We start from the raw sequence: 16,432 nt of genomic DNA, 5'->3' as shown, positions 1-16,432 counted from the left end.
ATGGATGGATGGATGGATGATGGATGGATGGATGGATGGATGGATGGATGGATGGATGGATGATGGATGGATGCATGGATGGATGGATGGATGGATGGATGGAAGGATGGATGGATGGATGGATGGATAATGGATGATGGATGATGGATCGATGGATTGATGGATGATGGATGGATGGATGGATGGATGGGTGATGGATGGATGGATGGATGGATGGATGGAAGGATGGATGGATGGATGGATGGATGGATGATGGATGGATGATGGATCGATGGATGGATGGATGGATGATGGATGGATGGATGAATGGATGGATGGATGGATGGATGATGGATGGATGGATGGACGGATGATGGATGGATGGATGGATGGATGGATGGATTGACGGATGATGGATGGATGGATGGATGGATGGATGGATTGACGGATGATGGATGGATGGATGGATGGATGGATGGATGATGGATGGATGGATGGATGGAAGGATGGATGGATGGATTGATGGATGATGGATGGATGGATGGATGGATGATTGATGGATGATGGATGGATGGATGGATGGATGGATGGATGGATGATGGATGGATGGATGGATGGATGGATGGATGGATTGATGGAGGGATGATGATGGATGGATGGATCATTGGAATAAGATCCCAATATTACTGGGTGGAACATGCCTGGGCTCGTCTGACCCTTGCTGCTGGATCAGAGGCGGCAACTGAGGTGGCTTTCACCTCAGAGACACCTTTGGCTGGCTGGATGTTGTAGCTGGCACTTGGAACAAGTCCAGGCAAGCAGGAACTCAGTTTTACCTCTGGTGGAAAGGTTTTAGGCAAGGGTGAAGGAGAAAAGGAGATGGATTCTGCCGGAGCGTTTAATCCAGAGCTTTATTCCAGGGTCACAGGTCTCTGAATCTTGTAACAGCTCCAACAGAATAGTGACCGCATGGTCCCAGTGTCCTTTTAAGCCCCGGGGACAGGGGGAGGGAAGGGGTAGGTGTGCCACCAACCAGGTAGGAGCGGGGAAGGCTCAGGAGAGAATTGGCACCTAGGTAGCCCAATGTCCCCAGGGCTGAGAATCATCTTTTGAACTTTTGCCAATCAGATGATGCCTTGCTGGAATGTAAAGACTGACGGACAGCACTTAGCAGGAGGCAAGGGGAGGGGAAGGGAGAAGGTATTGGCACACCTGGGAAAGGACTGGGATAGCTAAAACAGGATATTGCATTACATTGCAACAATGGATGGATGGATGGATGATGGATGGATGGATGGATGGATGGATGGATGGATGGATGAAAGGATGGATAGATGAAAGGATGGATGATGGATGGATGGATGATGGATCGATGATGGACAGATGGATGGATGGATGGACAGTGTCTGACACCTGCCCTGCTTGCAACTGCCCCAGGGGCAAAGCAACCCCCAGGTGGATGGAGACAGTGTGAACAGAACTCCCATTCTGCTTTCTCAGTAACAGCTGAGGCCACAGCCACTGCCAGACAGGGAACTGGGGGCCACTGGTTTCCTTCTGAGTGATTTCAGTTCAAGCAGGGCCATTGCTGGGCTGGAGTGAACAAGGTGCTCCTGACCCATGCTGGGAAAAGCAGGAAGTCTCCCTCCTGAGAGTCTGTTAACTTCCATGGGATCAGTTCTGGGTTGGTATCTCAAGTTCTGCCAGAGCTGGTGCTTCCCTTAATGCTCAAAAACATGGTGAAGTGACCATATAAAAAAATCTTACCTCTTCTCAGAAAACGTCCCCACAAAAAAAGAAGGTTTCTATTCTGCCTGGGTATGGGAAATATTTGAAAAGTGAAGTGAGAGTCACTTAAATCTTTAGAAACAAGAAAACAAACACTGCAAAGCAGTAATTATTTGTAGGTGTCTTCATACGGGGATTTTGAAGCCTATTTCACAATTTTACAAGCTTCCTTTTATTGCCTTGGTGTGTTACAGAACATACAGGCGTACACAGCTTAAAAAGATATCACAGAATCCCCTGAGCTGGGAGGGACCCACCAGGATCCCCCAGCCCAGCCCCTGTCCCTGCCCAGAGCTCCCAGCAACCCCAGCCTGGGCATCCCTGGCAGCGCTGCCCAAAGGCTCCTGGAGCTCTGGCAGCCTCGGGGCCGTGCCCATTCCCTGGGGAGCCTGGGCAGTGCCAGCACCCTCTGGGGGAAGAACCTTGCCCTGAGCTCAGCCTGAGCTGCCCTGGCCCAGCCCCAGCCGTGCCCTGGCTCCTGTCCCTGGCCCAGAGCAGAGACTGGAGCTGCCCCTTGGAGGAAGCTGCACATTGCCCTGAAGTTTCCACTGTCATGGACCCCTCCCCAGAAAAAAACATGAGTTAGGAGATGGGAGAAGGAGCTGTAGTTCTAGGAGTGCCTGCAAAAGCATCCTTTGAAGATCATGGGTGCCTTTTCATTGGCTTTTACAGACTTTGGATTCTGTACTCAAATGCAGTTTAGCTTCAATTTAGCTCCCATCAGCTACAAACCCAGCATTCATTCTTCACGAACTTCATACAAGCTTCATTCTTCACAATGTCACAGCTAAGCTACACCATTCAAAATCTCTGCTTAAATTCTGGCATCTCAGGCTGCAGTGTGTCACAAATGACCTGCCTCCCAAGCCCTTTCACAAGCTGTGTCTGTAGCATATGTTCTTTCAGAGTGGGCAGAAGTGATGAAGAGGCTGCAGCCTCTCTGCACCTCAGGTTGAAATGCAAATTGCAGTTCCACCTAATTTTACAGACTTCCCATTATCACATAAATCTTTAACTACTCAGAAGTGGAAACTTCACTTTGCTGTGATAAGGATATAGAAAAAAAACCACTGACACAAGCAAGAAATAAAAAAGAAAATTCAAACCAGGCAGTGTTCAACCAGTGCAGGCCATGACTCTGGGCCTGTGTGAAGAACCCCAGGCTATGTTCCCTCTCCTCCAGGGCCCTGAAACCAGCAGGGGTCCACGAGCTCCTATCTGGACAGGGCTGCTCAGGACCACCAGGACCACTGGCACTGCAGAAGCAGAGGGGCCAGGACACAACCCTGCCTCCTGTATAAATTCATTTGATTGGAGCTTATTCTAAGGAGATCGCTTCACTTGAATGGAATATTTATTCAATGATTATTGACTTTTGATAATTTATGGGAGTAATTTAATAATTTCCCAGAATTCATGCCATAATAAGATGCGTTGGAAGTGCTGAAGTTTCAAATCAGAACACTCATGGCAGAAGCCAGCAGAGCCACACTGCTCCAGAGAACACCCTCTACCTCATTAGCTCGGACATTAAAACTGGAAAGCAGCTGACAAAGCATCAACAGATGTCTGTCAAAGTCTGTTGGATTTTCAAGGCTGTTCCCTCAGCATGGTGAAGCCCGCCAGCTTGACAGGAATGTATTTTTTATGGAATTCCTGTCCAAGTTCCTAACATCAATAAGCAAATTGTTGTGACCTCAGGGCATAAGTACAACCTGAACTCCTGGAGGAAGCCCTGGATACCAAAGAATGTATCTCCCTGCATGCCTGGAGAGTTCCACGACCCAGCTCTCCCTGCTCATTTCACTCTTCTTACCCATCAATCACCTCCAGCCACTGGGAAAGCGAACTCTGGACACAACCAGCACACCCGGAGTGGCTCCAGGCAGCGCTGCCAGGACGGTGCTGCCGCTGGGGTGGCTCAGCCCATGCGCCGCAGCCCAGGAGGCTCGGCGAGCTCGGGCTCAGGTGCGCTCCCCGGAGCATTCCCCGTGCATTCCGGAGCTTCCCGCGCATTCCTCGTGCATTCCCCGTGCACTCCCCATGTACTCCCCGTGCGCTCCCCGGTGCATTCCCCGTGCGCTCCCCGGTGCATTCCCCGTGCATTCCCCATGCGCTCCCCGGTGCATTCCCCGTGTGCTCCCCGTGCATTCCCCGTGCGCTCCCCGTGCATTCCCCATGTACTCCCCGTGTGCTCCCGTGCATTGCCCGTGTGCTCCCCATGTGCTCCCCGGTGCATTCCCCATGCGCTCCCCGGTGCATTCCCCGTGTGCTCCCCGTGCATTCCCCGTGCGCTCCCCGTGCATTCCCCATGTACTCCCCGTGTGCTCCCCGTCCATTGCCCGTGTGCTCCCCATGTGCTCCCCGGTGCATTCCCCATGCGCTCCCCGGTGCATTCCCTGTGTGCTCCCCGTGCATTCCCCGTGTATTCCCCATGTACTCCCCGTGTGCTCCCCGTGCATTCCCCGTGCGATCCCCGGTGCATTCCCCGTGTGCTCCCCGTGCATTCCCCGTGCGATCCCCGGTGCATTCCCCGTGCGCTCCCCGTGCATTCCCCGTGTGCTCCCCATGTGCTCCCCGTGTGCTCCCCGTGCATTGCCCGTGTGCTCCCCATGTGCTCCCCCTGCATTCCCCGTGCGCTCCCCGGTGCATTCCCCGTGTGCTCCCCATGTTCTCCCCGTGCATTCCCCATGCGCTCCCCGTGCATTCCCCGTGTGCTCCCCGGTGCATTCCCCGTGTGCTCCCCATGTTCTCCCCGTGCATTCCCCATGCGCTCCCCGTGCATTCCCCGTGTGCTCCCCAGTGCATTCCCTGTGTGCTCCCCGTGCGCTCCCCGTGCGCTCCCCGGTGCGCTCCCCGTGAGCGGAGCAGCCGCGGGGCTCTGGCACCCTCTGCTGACAAATCCGCGCGGGCCTGGGCTCCCTTTGCTGCGTTAGTAGCTCGGAGTTTAACAGGTTTTATCTGTCTACTCAGTTACTTCTGTAAAATTACACTGATCACAGCAGGCCCCTCTGCCCCGGGTTTGCTCTGGGAGCCGCGCACAGCCCGCACAGGGACATGCCCTGCTCTCGTGTCTCCGGGCTCACCTAAACTCCTGGGTTGCCTAAAACCTCTGGGATTTATTGTCCTTTCCATCTCCCAGCACTACCCAGTTCCCTGCAGGCAGCATCGATCCTCTCCCCTATTTCTGAAAGTTTTGTACCTGGGAGGGGACCCCTCATCCACCTGAGGGAATCATCCCTGGAAGGGAACACACCTGCCAGTCCCACCCTCCTGATGCAAGATTCCCTCAGCAGTCTGCACACCACCCGTGTCACACAGCAGCTGTGACCCCTCCCTGTCCCTGAGCATGACACAGGAGCTGTGCCTGGCAGGGGGGCTCTGTGCCACCGCCTCCACCAGGGCAACCTGGCACCAAGGAACGACAGGGAGGTGACCACACACACCTTGGTCACGTGCCTGATGTGTCCAACCCCCAGTGTGTCACACAGAGACAGCCCAAGGCGCTGGCTGTGACCAGGGACACCCACCCTGCTGAACCAAGGCACAGCGTCCTGACCCTGCTGTGCTGCATGGGAAGGCTCCCAGGGAATAATGAACACCAAGAACAGAAAATTCTGTGTGCGGGCAACAGTGAAACAGAAACCTGATAGTTGGGGATGTGTTAACGTCAGAGAATCATTTTCAGTCTTGTTATTGTCTGCATTTTTCTGATTCTTGCTTTTTCTGTAGGGAAGGCTGTGAGGAGGTGACAGCACACCCTGGGTAAGGCACAGAGAGCTCAGGTGCTGAACAGACCGGCAGTTTCTAGAACTATTTCAAACCCATGCAGGCCATACTTAGCCTGTCAAAGGGTTTGCACTTCAGGAAAAAGAATCTCAAAGGATCATTTCACCTTCAAACCAGGATCTTAAACAAAAAACCAAAAAAACCCAAGGAATAACTTTGGAAATAGGCAATTCAGGATTTCCACCAGAATCAAAGTGTAAACAAAAATTCTCAGCAAATAGAAAAATAGCTCAGTTGAAGACACTTCACAAATTTCACTCCAAATTTTGGCTACTACTGAAAACCACTATAATATAGAAAAATTTGGAAAAGTTTAAAATGTCTGGGGATTAAATAATCAGGGTGATTGTAATAGTAACATGTAAATCCTTCTTATGAGATCCAGCAGAGTTACTTTAAATGCTGACAACTCAGTCTCTCTTGAGCTCTCTCATATTAGAAGAGCTTACTTGGCTTGTTTTTTTCCCGTCCTAGAACAGCTTTGTTAACACTGTGAGCACAACTCCTCTGAGGACTCAATGTAGGGCTTCAGCACTTCCCAAATAGAGCCAGGGCTGTTTCACTGTGAGTTCCTCAGACACTTTGCTCCCAGGACTTGGATTTCAAGTTTAGGCAGCAGTGTTAAGCCAGTATTACCAATATCTGTCCAGAGCTCTCTCATGGAGTGTTTGAACGTTCCCTCCTGGATCACTGAGGAAGCTTTATTATCCCTCATAAGCATATTCACTTTTTGTTTTTTTAAGCATGAAGCATACTCTGGAGTCTGATGCTTATAAAAGGCTTGGCTGGACAGGCTCTGGCAGCAGTGGCCATGGCAGCTGCAGCCCTCGTGTCACCAGATGTTTGTCCCACCTTGCCCTGCCAGGAGAGCACAGCTGGCTGGGGCTCAGCTCGCAGTTCTGGCACATGAATGAGAACAGTGGCTGAAAGGGTTTGTACAAAACCACAGGGGCTCTGGGCTGGCACACAGCAAGGTACGAATGTCCGAGTGCCACTGCTGGGCAGGGTCAGAGCAGTGACAGGGACACGGGCTGAGCTCACCTCTTGATGAATCCCACACCTTGGGGGTGTCCCCAGGGATCACCCACAGACACTCTGCAGTCACATCCCCACTGCACAGGTTTGGTAAATTGAAGTAAATGCAATCACCTCCTGATTGACACATGCTCCAGCAAATTCTCAGGTGAAACAGAGAGAATTTAATGAATTGTGGCATTTACAGAAGAAGGGAGGAAGGAAGGTTTGTTTTTGATAAAAGTACCTTTTTTCTGCCTTCTTCTTTTTATTTATTTTTATTAGTGTTGAAGCTTTCCTTCTCCCCAGGGTTTTGCTTGAATACCTCCAGATGTAGATGTAACCCTAAACAAAAAAGCTTTTACAGGATGGATGAGTAATTTTAGAAATCTGCTAAATTTTCTCCATCCTGGTCTGCTTCTCTCCCTCTCTGCCTTTCGATTCACTCACAGGAGCTGAAGCTCCACTGTGTGTGTTTCTCCTTGATCACTTTCACTCTAGACCATGTCTAACCATGAATCAAAGCACAATAATCCAAGGATTTCCTCTCAAATCACCATTTCCTCTGTTTTCCCTGTTACTAGCAAATCCCTCAGATCCCAACTGTCTGCAGCTCCTCATCTTCCGCCCCGACCGGGAGCTCCTCAGCAGCCGGAGCAGAGCCAGGGCCCTGCAGCCTGCACAGCTCCCAGGCACCCTCAGGGCCATGGGCAGCTCCTTTGCTTCTCCCAGACACAGCTACTCTGCCTTGGAAACCCTGCCAGAATTCAGACCTTCCACAAGCTATTGGTGTTTTAATTTCCAGGTTCTTGTCATGTTTAACTCAGATCTCCTTTGGAGGTTTTTCTCCCTGAGATCTGATATACAGGGTCAACAACGAGCAGCTACTTGTTTTAATAACAACTTATTTCATTTCTGTTTGCCTTTTGCCCACATCACTGCCTATGAGTCCTCTCCTGTTCTGTAGGGAGTCTCCTCATTGCTGATGGCAGCAAGGACAGGAATGCTGAAGGACAGGGAGGGTGGAGAGGCAGGAGCTGCAGCACCGATCGGCTGCAACATCTGGTGATGGCTGAACAGCTGCAGGAGATAGTGGCTTTGTTTGTGGCTGAAGATCCTGACTGCTACTTGGAATATAAATTAAGGGATGACCGATTGCTAGTCTGAAACCTTGACCAGTAGCTCTTGTTACAAGATCATGCCTTACAATGCATGGTGGCTTTGTTTCCCCACTCTCTGGAAAGAGCTCTGTCCTGGGCAATCCCACCTGCTGGCACCTGAGGGACTGACACCCACGCAATGTCCCTTTTCTCTCCTGTTCGTCCTGAAAAAGTTTCATTTCACTGGTCATCACCAGATGACCTCATGGTCAATTAAGGCTGCTTATCAAAGTCAATGAAGTCATTGTCAAGCACAAAGCCAGCACCTGCACCACACTCTCCTTGTACACTTCCTCACACTCACACCCACAGCAAGAGAAACAACATTCTGCTATAAAGCAGGAAGAGTGTCCAATCCCACAAGGTCAGGACAAAGCCAAGTCACATTATTCACCACACATTGTGCACTGACTTCTTATCTCTTCCCAAGCCATATCAGTATTATCTCCACCATGCCTGATAAGAAATTGCTTTCCAAACTCCGTCATGGGTAGCTGTTCCTCATGCTTTATGTCCTGAACAAGCTTAGAGACCTTCTAAGCTCAGATCTAGAGATCTTCTCTAAGCTTATTCAGGAGGTAAAGGGCCAGGGAAGCAGGTTCTGAAGGCAGTGTTGATTAGCCACCAGTGGGATTAACAAGATCACCTCTGGTGGCATAAAGGGCTTTTACAAGGGATGTTGGTTTGTAATCAAGTTTGTAGAAGATGATACTAAAGGAGGAAATAAGGAGAGTCTTGAAGGTGCAATTTTGTTCTCCTGGCAGCACTCCTGGAAGGCCAGCACAGAGAAACCACTCCTGAAGCTCCTGGGTAGGGAGCCAGGTTTTCCCACATGTCTGGAAGATGGGTCTCCAGCAGCCTCCTCCTTGCCCTTTGGTTCTCCTTACAGTGCACAAGCAAAGGCTTTACCCTGCAGCCTCCTCCTGCCTCACCCCCAACACTTGGGTCAGACTGGGGAACAGAGTCTCCAGTTCAAAGGCTCAGGTTAATTTTCACAAGTGTTTTGAGCAGTGACATGCACAGCCACTGTGAAACATCTGCTCAGATCAGGAGATCTCAGTAGCTACAGACGTCTCCACCGTCTTCAGAAGATGAGAAAAATGTGGCCTTGCCCAGGTTTTGGACTGTTCCACATCCACAAACATTATTTACCTGAAAGGCATGTGTTTTGTCAGTATGATTTCTTATTAGCTGTAGTTAGAGCTGCAACAATCATGCTGTAATTTTTCAGAAAGTACTACAGTTTATGCATAGTTTTAACCACCTTTTGAAAAACCTTTAAGTAGTGATGAATTGACCCATAAAATAATACAAATGTCAGAAACAACATATTATTCTCCTTTAGGCATGGGCAGGGATATCTGATTTTTGGCTGCCAAATGATTTGGCATCTGAACAGCTGGCAACAAATTCAAAGTGAAACAGCAAAACTGTGGGCAACTGCTGGCAAGATTGGGATTCCTCCCCTTTGCATTTGGACATGAAATGCTATGTCTGTTCTGAGATGCTCTCATCTAATTCACTTGTTCACAGCACAGCAAGTCAGCTCCATCAAGATAGTTTGTGTCTGCACTGCTCTGCCACAAAGCCAAGAGCACCTCTGCTGTGAAGCACGACGAATGCACAAGTCCTCACTTGATCAAAGGAACCACTGGAGAGAGATCTCACCCTGTGGTTCTCTCCTGCCTCATTCCCCACTGGAGTCTGCAGATGCCTACCAGAAACTGCAGGAGCTGAAAAGCAAACCAAAGGGAGCCCTGGTGTCTCCTCTGGTATCAGCAGCCCAGCCAGCCCCACTGCTGGGGTGATGCTGGGTGACACCTGCTCGTGGTGGGCTCTGAAGGACCAGGATAGCACTTGCTGTTGTCAGCACATCTCAGCTGTATGAGAGATCAGCTCCTTGGGGTCTTCCCTAAGCCCCCAGCAGGCTGCATGGTGCAGAGGGCCACCTAAGGATGGGATGGCAGCAGTGCTGGGTGCTCTGGATGCAGCCACAAAACAAGGCTGTCCTGCTGCATCTCCTTGGCTCCCCACTGCTCACACCACATCTCTTTCATGGCCACACGCTGGCATGGAAGCCTTGACACCTGTATGAACGTGAGCAGCACAGCCATGTTTCTCCTGTCTATACTCCATGCCAGAGATGCAGCATAGAGCAGGGTAGGAAGCCCCAGAACAGCTCTCCCTGCATGATGAAGAGAGATCCCAGAAAAAGGGCAAGTGGAAAGGCTGAAAAGATCCAGCATTGCTGCTTGTCGCTGTCCTGTGTGTTTCCTCATCTTGTTTGAGGTCACTTTGGAGTCAATGATGACCTGACTGCACCTCTGCAGGGCATCCTTTCTCCAAGCTCTGTACAACCCTGGGCTGCTGCCATCCCTCTTCAGGGACTTCTCTTAGTCTAACAATGGAAATAAAGTGCAGGAAAATTGTTATTTAAACTCAGTTTCAGAGAGGAAATTTCTCACAGCCTGATGGCAATTAAGGAAAACATTATTTGGTGGCTAAGGAAGCCACTGACTTGGTTCTCAAATAGGGCTGGATTGGGAAGAACTGCAACATCCTCCACTTGGTAAAGGTAATCCTGGTTGAACAAGGGCATTCCTCACTGTGCCCCTCAGCCTCTCCAACGCCTCTGGGACACAAAGAGGAAATCAGAGGTGACATGCTGAAAACGGAAAATTGCAACCTCCTAAAAATTATTAATTACTTGAAATGGTAAAACAATACCCTTTGTCAAAGTGTGGGTGGTGAAGTTGGCACAGCTCCTACCAAAGAGGAACTTGATCTTCGCTGGTACAACAGCATGAAGCAGCATCCTGTGCTGATGAGACACTCGACCTGAATTTCTTTCAAGGTCCTTTTGCCACTTCTTTTAGCTTAAGACTGTGGAAAATAGGAAGAGAGAAGCAGCCAGTGACAGCAGCCACCTGAAGCAGAGACACCACAGGAGTGCAGCAAGAGGAAAGCTGCTCATTGACAGAAATTGAAGGCTGTTGGTATTTAGTGGGAGAATGCTGTGCATCACTCTAGGAAGCTGTAATAGGAATTTAGGAATTTAGAACCATGGAATAGCTTGGGTTGGAAGAGACCCTAAAGCTCATCTTCTTCCAGCCCTGCCATGGGCAGGGATGCCTTTCACTATCCCAGGTTGCTCCAAGCCCTATCCAGCCTGGCTTGGAACACTTCCAGAGATGGGGAGCCCACAGTCTCTCTGGGCAACAAGTGAGGCACCAACCTGGGACTCCAGAAACTTTCATGAGATCTGCAAGCAGCAGGGGTCCGCTGTAAAGCCCCTGCTCAGCTCCCCTAGGGCACTCTAAGCCCCACACTGAGGGGTAAAGAACGAGCAGAAAGGGGCCCCAAGAGCAGTGTCTGTGCCCTGATAACATCTTCACAGTTCCAGGCTGCAGCTCTGTTTGGATATTTTCATTAACCTGGAGAAAGGCTTATTTTATATAGATTCTTTTCTTGAGAGTTGGGACACACTTGCAGCCCTCTAGGACAAAGAACTAAGCACTAAGAACACGAAGAGAACAAATCCTGGTGTCTGAGAGGGTGGAATTCAGCCATCAGCTTCCCTTAGCTCCAGCACTGGCACTGCTGTCCCTGCCTGGAGCAGGCAGGAGCTGACACAGGGCACACCTCCCCACTCTGCCCTGCTCAGCACACACAGAGGGAGCTGGCAATGACCAGGGCAGGAACTGGAAGCCACAATGGCAGTCTGTCCCCAGTGCTGGACAGTTCATCTTGATGCACAACCCCCCTGTGAATTTAAAACACTTCCTCCAGCCCCTCTCTGGCTGTGGTCAGACAGCTGATGACACACACTCTGACAGAGCAGCAGGGCTTCTGCTGGGGCCACAGAACACTACAAAGTGTGAAAAATCTCCAAGGAAAAAAAACCAACAGGAGGCTTAAACCTTAAAAAATAATACAGATACTAAGTGGCTTCTAATGTTGGCTTGAAAGTAAGATACAGCAACAAAACATTTTTAGATTGTAGATTTAATTTAAAGAATTGCATTTCTACATTATTTCTTATTACCCAGAATGTGTTGTGTTTAATTATTTGTGAGTATTAGGGTACAAAGGCAGATGCCAATTTAAACCCAAGCAAACTATTGCAAGTTCAGCAGGATGTTAAACATAAATATTTCATGGCTGAGCTGGAATATTTTCTGAAGTACTGAATATTGATTTAAATTCTGTATACTCCTTGCTTTTGAGGAGTTACACAGATGAGAATCAATGCTAACACCAACATTACAATGTACTAGTTAAATTCACTCTCTACTCATTACTTCTGTATTTCAAATTGGATTTTATGGCCAAATTCAGAAGCAACGTGAAGCCAGTGTAACACTGTACCCACAGCCACTGCACACACTTGGAATTTCACTGCTTCACACCCACTTGCCTATGCTTAATTCATTACCTCTTTACACAGATTTTCATTCTGGCTCAGTTCAGAGTCTATGGAATTTAACTGGCAACGCTTGTCACAGATTAAAAATCAAGAAGAAAGGAGCAAGGGAAAAGCTGTAACAGATAAGAGAACTAGTAATACTAGAATACAGACGTGAAAAAGACGTCCTTCTAAGTATAACTCACATTGCCTCCCTCTTTCTGAATGCTCAGAACTAGTTCAGAGGCAGCTAAATTATAATTCTGCTTCTCAGATAACAGAAACTCAATTTAATATGCTCAAAGTAAGCAGCTCTGAGACTTGGAACAGAGCTCTGGAGACCTCTGGTGCTCCTCAGGAGAAAGGAAAAGCCCAGGGCTGGCAGGGAGGACGTGCCTGCTGTACTAAAAGGCAGATGCCTTCAGAGCTCTGTATGTTCAGTCATCTCTTTATCAAGCCCTTAACTAATTAAACAATCCTCTTGTCAAAGAGGACAGTCATTGTTTGTGTGACCGATGCCCTGTAAACATAATGGGATAATCTGCCTTTCTCCTTTTTCTCTCCCTCAATTCTCCAAACAGCTGGGGGATGCGCTGCCCTGCCTGGCTCATCTGGTGTTCCCCACGCAGCATCAGAAGCCAAGCTGAGGACAATGAGGCCTCAGACACTGCAACAATCCATCTGATCCTGTGCCATCCCAGAGTCCCAGCCACGGCAGGGCTGGGCAAACAACTGGGGGGAAAAGAAGGGATTCCTGGGTAGAACTAACACTTCAAACTGTATTGATCTACAACGGCAAACAATGCTCCAGCAAAAGCATTTCCATCACCCTCCTTTGACTTGGTCCTGGGGAAGAAACAATCTGCAAACACCAAAGCTTTGGTCAGATGGCACCAGGCTTGCTCTCACATCTGCACAATAGAGCAGCAAAAGCTTTTCTTCAGCTGCTGGAAGCTCAGCAAGTCCCACGTTCAGAGACAGCTCCAGCCCCGGGTACCCAAGGGAACAGCTCAGCTCACAGTAACCCTGTCTGTGGATGGGTCATGACCAACAGCAGTTACAGAGGGCAGCTATTTTCTCATGTGAAACGAGGACAGTGTTTCAATAGGTTGCAAAATTCAAAAGTTTGCCCCTCTCTGTATTCCTGATGTGGGGGTTGTCTTCCCCACAATGCACTCCGCTCATTCCTGTCAGCAGAGCTGCACAGGTCCGTCACCCCAGGGATAACCAGGACAAAAACCATTACCTGTCCAAGCCCTCCTTCATCACACTGTCTGTTTTCTTACTTACACCACAGCAGCAGTCTCTACTGATTTTCTGTAAGGAATTCAAACTACCCAGTACTTGAATTTTTGAATTAAAATGCAGTAACTGAAACCAAAATTAATTACTATTGCAAGGTGCAGATTTCATAGGGCTGTCATTCCCAGGAGTGACGCAGAAAGCAGGTAGGTAGGCAGCCCTTCCCTCCCAAGTGAGGCTCCCCAAGCCCTGGGGACACAGCCTGGGACAGTCTGTCACTTCCCTCCAGTGTGCTCTGGAGGCAAAGGCCACACAGGACTCTACTGGCCAGAACTGGTGACCATAGTGTCACTGACCTCAGGCCATTCACTCCTATGTGTTGATTTGACTAAGAAGGGAATGTGATGTTTCTGTGAGGAGTGGGGAGGAGGAGGAAGGGGCGATGGGAAGGGAAGGCTGTATAATATCCAAATGTGAAAACCTTTCGGTGTCCATCAAATGTGTGAAGTGGCCCTGAGGCTGCCAGAGCTCCAGGAGTGTCTGGACAGTGCTCTTAGAGATGCACAGAGTGGGATTGTTGGGCTCTCTGTGCAGGGATAGCAGCTGGACTTGATGATCCCAGGGGTCCCTTCCAGCTCAGAGTTTTTGGTGATTCTAACAGAAAGCTTGACGTCCTCCACGGTCAAATCCATCCTTAACTGTATTGTTGAAATTTCTGACTGAATTGTCCAAATTCCCCAAACCTCCACTGACTCCCCAGGAAGTACCTGACAGAGCCATTTCAGCAGAATATGGGGAGGACAAAGGGTTTAGCACAAGGACAACTCTGATCTTCTCCTGATCAACATCCTCCCTCACAGCCCAGCTCTGGGGAGAATCCCCTCCCCTGCTTCTCCACAGAACACTTCAGACAGGGTTCAGTGGTGACCTAGAGCCCAACTCCCAGCTAAAGGCAGAGTGAAACACTCCCCACCCCACCACAGATCCACAGGGACAGAACAGGGAGACAAACTTCATCTGTGTGCACACTCTTCTGAGGAACTCACAGACGTGTCCAGGTGTCCCATCTTCCCTCAGCCCCACCTTGGACAATCTGCCACTTGGCTTAAAGCTCCTCCAAAGGAGACACAACAGTGCTGTGCCCTGTGCTCAGGAGGGAATGAAACCCAGGAGACAGCACGTACAATGCAAAGTCTTTCTTTTTGCACCTCATCTAGGCCACAGCAGGGGAAAAAAATAATGCAAAACTGCTCTATTTTTAACCTACCACCAAGAGAGACTTTGCAGAGCTATGTTCAAATCTGAACAAGTTCCTCATCTCAATCCAAGTTAAACTCAGCAAGCATAAAGCAAACATCCCAAATGGAATATATCAAAGCCAAAATGATGTTATCCTAGCAAAATTGCAACATTTTCCATATCTGTAACCAGAAAAGGAGTAATATCAGCCTTAAGGCTCTTTTTCTTGCTCTCTCCCTTGTTTGTTTTCTCCCTCCCCACCTCATTGCTGCAGCCAAGTTTTAAACAATATCCATGAAAATAGCAGCTTTCAATCTGTTCCTGGAGCAGCCAAGTTAATGAGGCCACGCGGCATCCCAGGGCACTCCGGAGGGAAGGGCTCCCACTGCTCGTTACTGCAGCCTGTGCTGCTCTCAAAAATGTAAAACATTTCAAACTGGCAAGCACTTCCCTCCCCTTCTCCCCCAGTCTCCAAGTAAGAGAGGGCTCAGACTTCCAAACACATATTGTGGAAAGAATGAAGCAATTCTGGAAAAAATGAAAGACCGGTTTGCCTTTCTAAATTTAAAGATTTATAAATCAATGCAAATCTTTTTCAAAAAGGAAAAAAAGAAAAGCCAGCAGAACACTCCTGCGAGTTCTAGCACAACCATCAGAGAGTTGTAGAAACAAGTACCTGTTTTTCCTGACCTACATTTGCAGGCTGGCAGGAAATCAATGTTCATGTCAAATTACAGCAGATTTTGAACAGACTTGCATATGCCCTCCAATCTCAGCTATTAAATCTGTTTGGGCCCAGGGAGTGAATGTTTGGTATGAAAGGTGCCACTTTCTACAGTGACACATGCTGGGTATTATGTGAATGCAGGCAGGTTGTCTTTTGGTAGTAACACTAAAAATGGGAAGGGATTTTCCATTGGAGTTGGTTCAACTAGAGACATCTTCCTTTCTTTGAACTGCTCTACACATTCTCTCCTATATTTACCGTAACAGCCATGTGGTTAAGCAGACACAACCACAAAAAGCCAACGTGGAGCTTTGTCCCACAGGCCTGGAGCTATGAAACAGCTCCACAGGGAGAGCTGCCTGTGTGGGCAGGGGCTGGGTAACAACAGCACCCAGCAAACAGCACTGGGGGCTGAGGAGAGACAGGACCCACAGCCAGGACAGACAAGGGACAGAGCAGCCCAAGGACAGCCTCTCACCTGCAGCAACCATCACACCAGCACAGGCAGCAGTCCCTGGGATTGTTGTTCTCTGAGTGAGGTTGTGCTTTACCTGCCTCACAGTGCAGCCCGTTCCTGCATCTGAAATTTCAGAAGTGGTCTGGCCCATGCCAGGCAATGGAAAAGGCGGCAGAAGTGGGAAAGTAACACAGCACCACACTCAGCCTTAGAAATGAACCCAGTCTTTCTCTTACAGAATGAGAAATTTTTTCCACTCTAGACCACTGAAGCTACTGCAGGGAGCTGGGAAATGAGGCTGCTACTGATCAACTTTGTGTTTGGTATTACTGCCAGGCCCTTATTCCTACAGATGCACCTTTGCCACAATAGCCCAGTGACTCATGGCCTGTCCTAGAAATCAGGGTCAGCAGTGAAGATGGTGAGTTCTTCCTGCTTCTAACTGGCTTAAAAAACATAGCAGGAAAAGAAGGCCAAGTAATCCAGATTTTCCAAATATCCAGGGAAGACTGAACCCCATGGAATGGAAAGGAATGGACATCTCGGGCAGTTACATGAACCCCCAAGCTCGGCATCTGCAATGATCTGGTTTAACATAAGCTTGCAAAAACTGTGTGATGGAAACACATTGA

At 49.1% G+C, this 16,432-nt stretch overlaps 1 protein-coding gene across 9 annotated transcripts in view; it reads right to left on the bottom strand.

Annotated features, from left to right (window-relative positions):
* The window catches only part of EXD3 (exonuclease 3'-5' domain containing 3), a 252,916-nt gene that overhangs the window by 199,306 nt on the left and 37,178 nt on the right, over nucleotides 1-16,432 (bottom strand). Inside the window, exon 1 of one of the 9 annotated variants that reach the window (XM_071453775.1) lies at nucleotides 3,584-3,606. The exons of the other annotated variants lie outside the window; for them this stretch is intronic. The gene's annotated coding sequence lies outside the window, so the exon portion shown is untranslated. Of the gene's footprint in view, nucleotides 1-3,583; nucleotides 3,607-16,432 lie in introns of those variants that run through there. 9 annotated transcript variants of the gene reach the window in all.

Source organism: Agelaius tricolor, unplaced genomic scaffold, assembly GCF_023055355.1.
Source record: "Agelaius tricolor isolate 1412-34295 unplaced genomic scaffold, bAgeTri1.0.p SCAF_37, whole genome shotgun sequence".
Taxonomy (NCBI): Eukaryota; Metazoa; Chordata; class Aves; order Passeriformes; family Icteridae; genus Agelaius; species Agelaius tricolor.
Note: the sequence above shows the minus strand (reverse complement) of the source record. Positions and strands in the feature narration are given on the sequence as shown.